We start from the raw sequence: 12782 nt of genomic DNA, 5'->3' as shown, positions 1-12782 counted from the left end.
CACAATAATATCCAAACGATAATTGGCAGTGTTTTATAGGCAGTGTTTACCCATGGGACATTAAACTGAGCTTGACTCTGATCAGGGAATGCTGCATTTCTTGTTGATCCTGTGATCACAGTGTTTAATGCAAACTAACAACAGCAGTACCTGGATGATATCATATCGGACTGCATTATCCTGTTAATCAAACAAACAATTTGTTCTGAGGAAGGGTCACTGGACCTGAAATGTTAACTGCTTTCTCTACACAGATGTTGCCAGACCTGCTGAGCTTTTCCAGCACCTTCTGTTTTTGTTTCTGATTCCCAGCATCTGCAGCTCTTTCAGGTTTTAAATTGCTTGTTAGATTTACCTTTTGTCAGAAAATGGACTGTAATCTTTAAGTGATGGAACGTGCTATGATATCACACAATTTTACATTGTGGGAAACTGAGAAAACAGTCTTAGTCTAGCCATGGTTTGGACAATCACAGAATAAAGTCTCCTTCACTCTCAGCATCTTCAACCATTCCTGCAAAGTCAATTCCTCTGAATTAAATCATGTTTTGGGCAGATATACATATGTTTCTCAGTCATCTTGATCATTATTACTTTTATTATTATTTTTAAATCGGTAAGACAGCTGGCAGAGATGCAGTGATGAGGAAACAAAGATAAATTCTCGTTACAAAAATCTTTTCGTATTTTTCTGAGGGCGCAAAGTCTGTTTTCTGAAGTAAGAAACAAGAAGTCAATCAATGTTAGATTTATTCATAAAGTGAAACATTAACAGTGTATGACTCCCAACTCTAATATCTACCATTTGTGTCAGTAACAACCTCTTTATCTGTGTTCAAATTGTCATTCAATGCTCCCCATCAGTATTTCCTTCATCTCAATTTATACAATTTACAAAATTTTGGAGGTTGCTGAGTGGGATGTTTGATTGGTCCCATAATAAATAAGGAGCTGGTTAGCGACAACAGATCAGAGAATTGCTATGTGTGGAAGCAGGCTATTTGGCCCATCAAATTCAAACCAACCATCTCACCCAGACCCATCCCATGCCTGTAACCCTATATTTCCCATGGCTGATGCATCTACCCTGCACATCTTTGGCCTGTAGAAGGAAACCCATGCCGACATGGGGAGAACATGCAAACTTCACACAGACACAGTCGCCTGAGGCTGGAATTGAAGCCAGGTCCATGGCGCTGTGAGGCAGCAGCGCTAACCACTAAGCCACCATGCCACCCTCATAATAGTTGAAGGTGGATCTTGAGCTAAGCTGGGTGAGGCCATTACAGGATTTGCAAAGAAAATGGGGTCAGTCAGAAAAAGATTCCCCAGAATATTTTCCTTGCAATTTTTAAAAAAAAGTTGATAAAATGGATGTTGCTGGCAAGGCTTGTGTTTTTTGTCTGCCCTAACTGACCCTGAGTAGTTTGCAAGATCATTTCAGATAGTGGTTAGAGAGTTAACTGCATCATTGTGAATCTGGAATCACCTGCCATCCAGACCAGGCAGGGATAGAAGATTTTGTTCCTTCATTGGGACATTCATGAACGGAATGGGTTTTGATGATTACCAGTGGTCACCATTCCTGTGACAGTCTTTCCAATCCAGATTTGTATTCATTAATGAAACTTGTGGATTAATGGAATTTAAATTCCACTAACTCTCATGGTGGAATTTGAACTTGGGTCCCCACAGTGTAAGCCTGCGTATGAAGAGCACTAGTTCAATAGCTTTAGCATGACACCCTCATATAGAATCCCTACAGTGTGGAAGCAGGCCATTCAAGTCCACACCATCCCTCCAAATAGCATCCCACCCACAGCCACCTACACCTAACCTATTCCCATAACCCTGCATTTCCCACAGCTAATTAACCTTGCCTGAACACTGTGGGCAATGAGGCACGGCCAATTTATTCAACCTGCACACCTTTGGACATTCCGCCCTTTTTATTTTTGTTTCTCATTTCTTCCAGGATATGGGTGGAGTGGAGAGTGTGAAAATTGAGCCATAATGGGACCTAGCTGAATGAACTTCTCAATCTTCTCCAGTCTCTCACTGCTTCCAGAATTGTGTGTGATTATTAACAAAGAGGATTCTATAGAAATATGAAGAATTCCTGGCAGAAGCAGCTTCCTTCAACGGTAAAGTCATTTCATTCTCTCAATTTGAAATCCTAGTGACGGAGGAAAGAATGAGTGAGTGAATCTGAAAAATTCATTTTTAAAATCCTGAGAAAGCAGCAGTTAGAGTATCAAATTGTTCAAAGAGCCTCTATTTTAACTTGTTGAGCAAAGAAGGAGTGGATAAAATATGGAGCTGGAAAAACACAACATCGGAGGAACAGGAATGTTGAGTTTCAGCTCAGGACCCCACATCAGTCCTGAGGAAGGGTCCCAAGCCAAAACGTTGACTTGCCTGCTCCTCCAATGCTGTCTGACCTGCTGTGTTTTTCCAGCCCCACATTTTATCGACTCTGACTTCCACCATCTGCAATCCTCATTAGCTCCAAGCAGAGAAAGCGGATGGCATTCTTCGAGGTCAGGGATTTCTGCCGTAATGAAAGTGTAACACTACGATCATTCACTTTCCTCTCACCAAATTTATTGCAAGACCTTTCAGTAATACATTTCTCCCTTTCAAGCTTTGCCCCTGTTGGATGTGAGCAGCATACACACATGTTTGCTTCCTCATGAAATAGCATCATTTGTCCTTATTCAAAAATGTCCAGTCTTCTGCAAACCAAATGCAGACGCACTGCTTTTCCTCTTTTAGACAAACTAGCTACCAACTTCCATGGTGGACTTTATTTCTGAAAGTTACCATTTCTAAATTATCTCAGAACATAGTGCAATTGCACTGGCACATCGCTGTAGTACAGTAGGTAAACTCCCTCCACCGCAATGCGGCTGCAGTGTGCCACATCGACAAAAAAGGATTCAGTTTGCCGCTTCGAGCTTTCTTATATGGTGACCTCAACCACCCAGAGGGGCAAGGGTTACAGGTAAATTGGAACACCACCAACTGCTGATTCCCCTCCAAGCCATACACCAACCTGACTTGAAGCTATGTCACTGTTCCTTCCCTGCCATGTGGTTAAAAAGTAGAAATACCCTTTGTCACTGCACTGTGGGTGTTAGTTAAACCACAGAGAGAAATATGATTCAAGAAGGCAGCTCACCACCACCGTCTTGTGGACAATTAGCGATGGGCAACAAATGCTGACCTTGTCAGTGACACTCACATCCCAGGAATGATGTTTATGAGGTCATCCCGGCACGTTTGACCCATCTCATCTACACCAACTCACTGTTGACCAGCCCCACAATCTATCATCCTAACCTGATCACATTTATTTCTGTTGAGAGTGTGTTGCTGGAAAAGCACAGCAGGTCAGGCAGCATCCGAGGAGCAGGAGAATCAACGTTTCGGGTCAGAGCCCTTCATCAGGAATGAGGTTGGGAGCCTCCGGGGTGGGGGGGGGAGAGATGAATAGGAGGAGGGCTGGGGCTGGGGAGAAGGTAGCTGAGAGTACAGTAGGTGGATGGAGGTGGGGGTAAAGGTGATAGGTCGGAGAGGAGGGTGCAGCGGATAGGTGGGAAGGAAGATGGACAGGTCATGAGGGTGGTGCTGAGCTGGAAGGTTGGAACTGGAGTGAGGTGGGGGGAGGGGAAATGACGAAACTGGTGAAGTCCACGTGCAATAGGCGGATGGAGGTGGGGGTAAAGTTGTGCTGTAGGCGGGTGGAGGTTATTTCTGGTTCACAGTAGATGGTGGCCCTTTCCATCTACCTCCCATGAGCCTTATGCACCATGAAAGCTTAAAATAGCAGAGCAGAGGGTGAAAATAGTGGGCCCAGTCCTTACTGACAGGTTCATGATGGGATAGCAAGGTCAGTCTCAAAGTAAGGTGTATGTTCACCCAAATGCTAGTTCCAGGAAACAGAACTGTGAGGAAATGAATAGAACAAACATACTAAATTAAAGGGAGGCTTTCCATCCAAGAAATCTCCCTGGTATCTGCCAAAATGTAACCATTTCTTCAGATCAGTTGTTTGTCATTCACACGTGTCAGGGAATGATGGAGAAACTAGCTGTTTGGGGCTGCAATATAAATCTCACCTAACTTGCAATAAATTATTTACACAGGAAAGAAAAATGCAATTAAAGGTCACATGTCCACATTCATTCTTGTTGTTTGCCTGTTCATGTGTAAGCTGCTTAATGTTATTTTGCCAGCGTGAAAAGCAAAGATACAATTATATTAGCATAGTGACACAAACAGAAAAGCAAAAAAAAAGGTGTTTAAATAAAAATTTAAGCACTGTTTGCAAAGTGCAAACTGTCATACGAAAGGCAGGGGAAGCATCTAGAAAACACGCTGTTTAACTTGGTATTTTGAGATCTCGGAATATATCCAGATCAGGATGTCATATATCCAGAGTTACACTACATTTTTATGCAGGATCTGGGAGTTTTTAATTTGAGAAAAGCAATTAAAGGCTCCTGTAAATGCTGTCGCGCTAATGGTTCGTGATCACATTTGAGCCCCATAGCAAATTACTTCTAATCCACTTTGTCTGTGTCTGGTTACCTGTGGGAAATAATATCAATCCTTTCACTTTGCTGGCAAACTGTTCATAGGACTTTTCCAATATATATTAATCCCTTCATTCATCTCTGTCAACTGAAGACAAAAATAATTTGAGGAAGTGTAAATAGGAGAGCATACAAAAAAGGAGTTCAGCGTTATCAAACAGAAGAAAGCAGATGCTCCTATGACAATGCCTATTTATATTACAGGAAGTCAGCTAATATCGCTTCAGCGTCTTGGCATAACAAACATAAGAGTAATATTCCAATATGAATATTTAACCAGCTACTCAAATCATTACAATGAGGTACGTGCAGTATGATTACATTATTTGTCGTTATAAAACTGCAGTTGAATTGTAATAGCTCTTCCAACTTATCGGGACCCTCTGGATGCTGTGCAAAAGAAAAACACAGGGGGAAAGATATACAGACAAAGGGTCTCAAAATGGCCCTCCTGCAACAAAGAAAGACATGCTGTCCTGTTTGAAGTCACCTTTTCATTTCTTTACTTCCCTTTCATGGTGTTGGTATCACTGGCAAGGCTGTTGTTTTTTTTTTATTAGCTTACAGTATGTGGGCAGCACTGGATGCCCTTTGGGGGTGCCCTTCAGAAGATGGTTGGCAGCTGCCTTTTCAAAATCAGTGCAGTCCATTTGGTGTTGTAAGCCCTTGTAGTGTAATTAGGGAGAAAGTTCCAGGACTTTGATCCAGTAACACTGAAGGAACGGTAATATATTTCCAAGGGTGGTGATTCGCTTAAAGGGGAACTTGTAGGTAGAGTCATAGAGTCATAGAGATGTACAGCATGGAAACAGACCCTTAGGTCCAACCTGTCCATGCCGACCAGATATCCCAACCCAATCTAGTCCTACCTGCTAGCACCCGGGCCATATCCCTCCAAACCCTTCCTATTCATATACCCATCCAAATGCCTCTTAAATGTTGCAATTGTACCAGCCTCCACCACATCTTCGGGCAGCTCAATCCATACATGTACATCCTCTGCGTGAAAAAGTTGCCCCTTAGGTCTCTTTTATATCTTTCCCCTCTTACCCTAAACCTATGCCCTCTGGTTCTGGACTCCCTGACCCCAGGGAAAAGGCTTTATCTATTTATCCTATCCATGCTACTCATAATTTTGCAAACCTCTATAAAGTCACCCCTCAGCCTCTGACTGCTCTAATGAAAACAGCCCCCGTCTGTTCAGCCTTTCCCTATAGCTCAAATCCTCCAATCCTGGCAACATCCTTGTAAATCTTTTCTGAACCCTTTCAAGTTTCACAACATCTTTCCGATAGGAAGGAGACCAGAATTGCACGCAATATTCCAACAGTGGCCTAACCAATGTCCTGTACAGCCGCAACATGACCTCCCAACTCCTGTAGGAGAAAGTGAGGACTGCAGATGCTGGAGATCAGAGCTGAAAATGTGTTGCTGGAAAAGCACAGAAGGTCAGGCAGCATCCAAGGAGCAGGAGAATTGATGTTTCGGGCATGAGCCCTTCTTCAGGAATGGGGAGAGGCTGCAAGGAAAGGGGGCTGAGAGATAAATGGGAGGGTGGGGGTGGGGGTGGGGGAAAGGTAGTTGGGAGTGCAATAGTTAGATGCAGGTGGGAGGTGATGATGACTCCTGTACTCAATACTCTGACCAATAAAGGAAAACATACCAAACGCCTTCTTCACTATCCTATCTTCCTACGACTCCACTTTCAAGGAGCTATGAACCTGCACTCCACGGTCTCTTTGTTCAGCAACACTCTCTCGGACCTTACCATTAAGTGTATAAGTCCTGCTAAGATTTGCTTTCCCAAAATGCAGCACCTCGCATTTATCTGAATTAAACTCCATCTGCCACTTCTCAGCCCATTGGCCCATCTGGTCCAGATCGTGTTGCAATCTGAGGTAACCCTCTTCGCTGTCCACTACACCTCCAATTTTGGTGTCATCTGCAAACTTACGAACTGTACCTCTTATGCTCACATCCAAATCATTTATGTAAGTGACAAAATGTGTTTGTTGTTTTTGTCCTTCTAGATGGTAAAGGTCATGGGTTTGGAAGATACTAAGTACCCTTAGTGAATTTCTGCTGAGCATCTTGTAGATAGTATACATTGCTGCTACTGAGTGAGAGGGAGGTGAATGTTTATGGATGTGATGCAAATCAAGCGGGCTGCTTTGTCCTGGATGGTGTCAAGTTTCTAGGGAAGCAGGGAGTATTCCCTTGCATTCCTGACTTGTCTCTTGTAGATGGTGGACAGGCTTTGTGGAGTCAAGAGGTGAGTTACTCACTGTTTCTGACCTGCTCTTGTAGCAAAAATATTTATAAGGCTGGTTCTGTCATAATTTATGGTCAATGGATATTAATAGTGAGTTTCAGCAGTGGTAATGCCATTAAATGTCAAGGTGCTGGTTGAATTCTGTCTTAGTGAAGTTGACCATTGCTTTGCAGTTGTGTGGGATGCATGTTATTTGGTAAGTGTCAGTCCAAACCTGGGTTTGTCCAAGCCTTGCCATGTTTGGACATGGACTGCTTCAGTATGAGGAGTCAAGAATGATGCTGAATCATCAGCAAACACCTCGTTTGTAATGGAAAGAATGGCATTGATGAAGCATATGAAGATGATTGGGCCCACGTCACTACTCTAAGAAACTTCTGCAGGGATGTCCTGGAGCTGAGATGACTGACCACCAACAATCACATTGATCTCCTGATGTGCCAGGTATGGCTCTGACCAGTGGAGAGTTTTTTTCCCTTAACTCCCATTGATTCCAGATTTGCTAGGGCTTCCTGAGTCCATTGCTCCTGATGTAGAGATAGGACGTCAACATGCAGAATGCGTCAGGGAACATCTTTGAGACACGGGCACCAAACAACCCCATTGCTCTATGGCCAATCACTTGAACTTCCCCTCCCACTCGCCAAGGATATGCAAGTCCAGGGCCTCTTGCAACACCAAATCATACCACCCGACGCCTGGAGGAGGAATGCCTCATCTTCCGCCGTGAGACCCTCCAACCACATGATCAATGTTGATTTTACTACTTTCCCCATCTCCCCTCCGTCCACCTCATTTCATGTCCAACCATCCAACTTGGAACCACCCTGTTCTGCTGTCCTACTTGTCCATCTTCCTTCCCACCTATCTGCTCCACTCTCCACTCCAACCTATTGCCATCACCTCCCACCTGCATCTAACTATTGCACTCCCAACTACCTTTCCCCCATCCCTACCCCCACCCCTACCCTCCCATTTATCTCTCAGCCCCCTTTCCTTGCAGCCTCTCCCCATTCCTGATGAAGGGCTTATGCCCCAAAACGTTGACTCTCCTGTTCCTCAGGTGCTGTCTGACAAATTGTGCTTTTCCAGCATCACACTTTTCAACTCTAAAATCCAGCACCTCACTTTCTCTCCTAGGGCTCATTGATGCCACACTTTGTTAAATCAAAGTTAAAAATTACACAATACCAGGTTATAGTCCAACAGGTTTATTTGGAAGCACTAGCTTTCGGAGCACTGCTCCTTCATCAGGTGGTTGCGGAGTATAAGATCATAGGACACAGAATGTAGAGCAGAAGTTTACAGTGTGATGTAACTGAAATTATATATTGAAAAAGACCTGGATTGTTTGTCTCTCATCTTTTAGAATGACCATGTTGGTTTCAGTTCTTTCATATTTAAATCTCAGAACTTTTTTTAAAGTTACATTCTCAAGTGAACTTTAACAATAGGTGTCACGTCAGCCCAGATAATGCACTGAAGGTGTGAGGTGCCCTGTGTGAGGCTGTCTGTGCCCCAATGTTCAGACTGATTCTAATCTAAAAAAGGGATTTACAAAATCGCACGTGGATTCATGCAGTTTTTGAGCAAAATAAAATGTAATTATGCAAGTACAAATTCATCCCACAAACTTATATGTGTGTGTGTGCGTGTGGGTGTGGGTGTGCGTGTGCAGGGTGAGAATGGTTTGAATGTCTGTGAGAGAGTGTGTGTATGTGTATATGTGTGACTGTGAATGTAAATGGGTATAAGTCTGTGAGAGGGTGAGTGTGGGAGTGTATGTGTGAACGTATGAAAGACAGCTTATGTATGAAAGAGGTTCTACGTGAGTCTATGGCTCTATAGAAGTGTGTGTGTGTGTGTGCGCTCTCCCTATGGGTACCGAACTTGGCTATCAGCCTCTGCTCTGTCACTTTGTGTTGTTGCCTGAACCGAAGTCCACCTTGAGGGTGGTCACCTGAAGGTCCGAGGTCGAATTTCCCGGACCACTGAAGTGTTGTCCGGCTGGGAAGGAACACTCCTGTCCGTTGATTGTTTTTCGGTGTCCATTCATCCATTGCCGTAGTGTCTGCTCCATCTCACCAATGTACCATTCCTCAGGGCATCCTTGCCTGCAGCGGATGAGATAGACAACGTTGGCTGAGTCACATGAGTACCTGCCACGTACATGGTGGGAGGTGTCCCCACGTGTAATGTGGTACCCATGTTGACACTCTGACATGTCCTGCAGCACCTGCCGTGACAGGGTTGTATGGAGTTGTCCTGAGAGCCGGGCAGCTTGCTGCGAACAATGATCTGTTTGAGGTTTGATGGTTGTTTAAAGACAAGAAATGGAGGTGTGGGGAAGATCTTGGTGAGGTGCTCATCTTCATCGATAATGTGTTGCAGGCTGCGAAGAACATGGTGTAGTTTTTCAGCTCCTGGGAAGTACTGGACAATGAAGGTACCCTGTCGATTGCAGCTTGTGTCTCGCCTGTAAGTTTGTGGGGTGAATTTGTACTTGCAGAATTACATTTATTTTGCTTAAAAACTGCACGAATCCACATAGGATTCTGTACTCAGCACTTCTGACTGTTGTTGCAACATTCAATCTTGTCTTTTGCACTGATGGGCCAGCTCCCCAGTCATTGACGTTGGGGATATTTCTGGAGCCTTCTCCTCCAATGATTTTTTTCATTGACCACCACCGTTCATGACTGGATATGGGAGGACTGCAGAGCTTCGATCTGATCTGTTGAATACGAAATTGCTTTTACTTACTGCTTAGCCTGCAAGTAGTCCTGTTTTGGGGCTTCACCAGGCTGGCATCTCCTGGTGCTGATCCTGGCATGCCCTCCTGCACTCTCCATTGAACCAGGGTCAATCCCCTGACTTGATGGTAATGGTTGACTGGGGGATATGCCAGGCCATGAAGTTACAGATTGTGCTGGAGGACAATACTGTTGCTATCGATGGCCCACAGTATCGTATCGATGTCCAGTCCTGAGTTGCTGGATCTCTCCCATTTAGAACCACAAACATAACATGAAGTATTAACAACGTGAAGGCAGGGCTTTGTCTCCACAATGGCAGTGTAGTGGTCACTCTTACCGATTCTATAATGGACGGATGCATCTGTGGCAAGCATATTGGTGAGGATGGTGTCAAGTTTTTTTTTCTCTTTTGCTGGTCCCTTCACTACCTGCAGCAAACCCAGTCCAACATCTACAAAAGCAGAAATTGCTGGAAAAGCTCAGCAGGTCCGGTCCAGCAGCGCTATCCTTTAGGACTTGAAAAGCTCTGGCAAATAGTGGTGCTGCCGATCCACTCTTGGAGACGGATACTGAAGACTGGCACATTCTGCACCATTGCTCAGTTCCACATTTCCCCCAAGTGGTGTTCAAAATGGAGGAACATGGATTCCTCAGCTGAGGGAAGGTGTGGTATGTGGTATTCAGTAGAAGGTCTCCTTGTCCATGTTTGACTGAATGCCATGAGACTTCATGGTGCTTGGAGTCAATGTTAAGAAATCCAGGACAATCCTTTCCTGATTATACACCACTGTGCCGTCACCTCTGCAGGGTCTGGCGTGTTTATAGTTTTGCTTATACCAGTTGGACCTATTTTAGAGCTGAGGGCAGGGCTGAATGAACTAAATGGCTCACTAATAAAATTAATGGCCGGTTCAGAGCTCACATCCATCATTGCCACCCTATGTCGAGATTTGTGGGATGTCAAGGTCCTTAGTTTGATCCCATCTTTGTGTTGAGATAGTTCATGATTACAGGCCAGTTTGATCAATCCCACAAATGATCTTCAGTGCCTCTAAGTTACACTTTGATAAAGGATACCTATACCTTGATGTGTATTGGCAAATTGGAGAAAAGAACTGTTCGGTTTTCCCATCTTTATTGCTCTGTAGCAAGGAAGACTTAGATTTATGTAGCACCATTTCATGACGACTGGATATCTCAAAGCACTTGACAGCCAGCAAGCCAGCTTTTTGAAGGGTTGTAATGTATGAATCATGGCAACCATTTTTCACACAGCGAGCCTCTACTAACAGAAATGAGGTCAAGATCAGACAATCAGTATTATGTGATGGTGGTTGAGGGATGAATATTGACCGTGGATAACTCCATTGCTCTTCTTCAAAGCCAATGTCATGCCATTTACATCTATCTCAGAGAGAGCAAATAAGGCACCAACTGAATGCCTCATTCGAAAGATGATGCCCCTGACAGTACAGCCCTCTCTCATACTGGAGTGGGAGTGTGAACCTGTCATTTTCCAACACAAGGCATAGTGCTCCTAATGGAGCCATCGGGGATACCTATTCAGGGAATATTGATTATCATGAGAAACATATAAAGAGTAGCATACATGCCACATATACAAGAGTCAACAGTTAGAGGAGACAAAATTAAATTGGTGCGGAAAATGAGAGGAAAACTGTGGAAAAACAATCTTCCATCACTTGCAGGAAAGGTAGCATATCCTAAATTGGTCATTCAGCACATTTGCTGAGGCAGTAGCCTAGTGATATTATCACTGGGCTGTTAATCTAGAGGCTGGGGCAATGTTTGGGGGACTTGAGTTCAAATCATACCACGATGGAGTTTGAATTCGATAGAAAATCTGGAATTAAGAGTCTAATGATGACTATTAATCCATTAATGATTGTTGGGAAAAAGCCATCTGGTTTACTAATGTCCTTTAGGGAAGGAAACTGCTATCCTTATCTGGTCTGGCCTACATGTGACTCCAGATCCACAGCAATGTGGTTGACTCTTGATTGTCCTCTGAGCAATTATTGCTGGTCCAGTCAGCAATGCCCTCATCCCATAAATGAGTAAAAAAAAATCCCTTCAATTAAATCAAGATCTGCTCTGCACTGACTTTTCAAAAAAAACATTCTTCATGGGATGCAGGCATCACTAGCTAGGTCAGTGTTTATTGGCCAGCACTAGTTGCCCAGAGGGCAGTTAAGACTCACATATAGGTCAAATCAGGTAAGAAAGGCAGATTTCCATCCTGAGAGGATGTTAGTGAACCAGATGGGCTTTTACAATGTGCCCAGATATCTAATTAAACGGAATCATTTCTAGCGCTGTACATCCAATAGTAGAAAATGCACAAGGCAGTTCTATAACAGTTAAACAAGTGGTATTATTTCTCCCTGAACAGAAGTCGCAGGTTGACTGCTTGCTCTCTCATTGTTGAAGTTGCATTCCCATTTGTTCCCATTTCTCTTCCTATCCACAGGCTGGGCTTGAATCTACCAATGTCAAGATTAGAGTGATGCTGGAAAAGCACAGCAGGCCATGCAGCATCCGAGGAACAGGAAAACTGATGTTTCGTGCAGAAGCCCTTCATTGGGAAAGGCTACAAATGACTGTTCAGGTGTCAGTTCCAAACAGCACTGTTATTATATGGGCGGTGCCATCTTTGGTCCTGGCAGCTGTTGTTCCATAGCTTTGCAGTGGCTAAGTTAAAAAAATCACACAACACCAGGTTATAGCCCAACAGGTTTAATTGGAAGCAGTAGCTTTCAGAGCACCACTCCTTCATCAGGTGGTTGTGGAGGGCACAATTGTCAGGCACAGAATTTATAGCAAAAGTTTACAGCGTGATGTAACTGAAATTATACATTGAATAATACCTTACTTGTTTGTTGTGACTTTCATCTGTTAGAATACTATGATAGTTCCACTTCTTTCATGTGTAAATCACAAAACCTTTTTTTAAAAGTTGCATTCTCAGGTTAACTGTAACAATTGGTGTTAGGTAGACAATATGCTGAAGGTGTTAGCCCCCTGTGTTCTTTGTCTTTGCCATAATGTTTAGACTGATTGTACACTAAAAAAGTGAGATAACAGAGTCTTACATGAATTCATGCAGTTTTTGAGCAAAGTACAATGTAACTCTGC

At 43.7% G+C, this 12782-nt stretch overlaps 1 long non-coding RNA gene across 1 annotated transcript; it reads left to right on the top strand.

Annotated features, from left to right (window-relative positions):
• Window positions 1-1848: 1848 nt before the first annotated feature.
• On the top strand, window positions 1849-12388 carry LOC122553247. The gene is made up of 3 exons (XR_006312662.1): window positions 1849-2144; window positions 4803-4900; window positions 12118-12388. It is a non-coding gene; the product is annotated as an uncharacterized LOC122553247 (long non-coding RNA).
• The last annotated feature ends 394 nt before the right edge of the window (window positions 12389-12782 follow it).

Source organism: Chiloscyllium plagiosum, chromosome 9 (genome assembly GCF_004010195.1).
Source record: "Chiloscyllium plagiosum isolate BGI_BamShark_2017 chromosome 9, ASM401019v2, whole genome shotgun sequence".
Taxonomy (NCBI): domain Eukaryota; kingdom Metazoa; phylum Chordata; class Chondrichthyes; order Orectolobiformes; family Hemiscylliidae; genus Chiloscyllium; species Chiloscyllium plagiosum.
The sequence above is the reverse complement of the archived record's forward strand: the minus strand, read 5'-3'. Positions and strand labels throughout refer to the sequence as shown.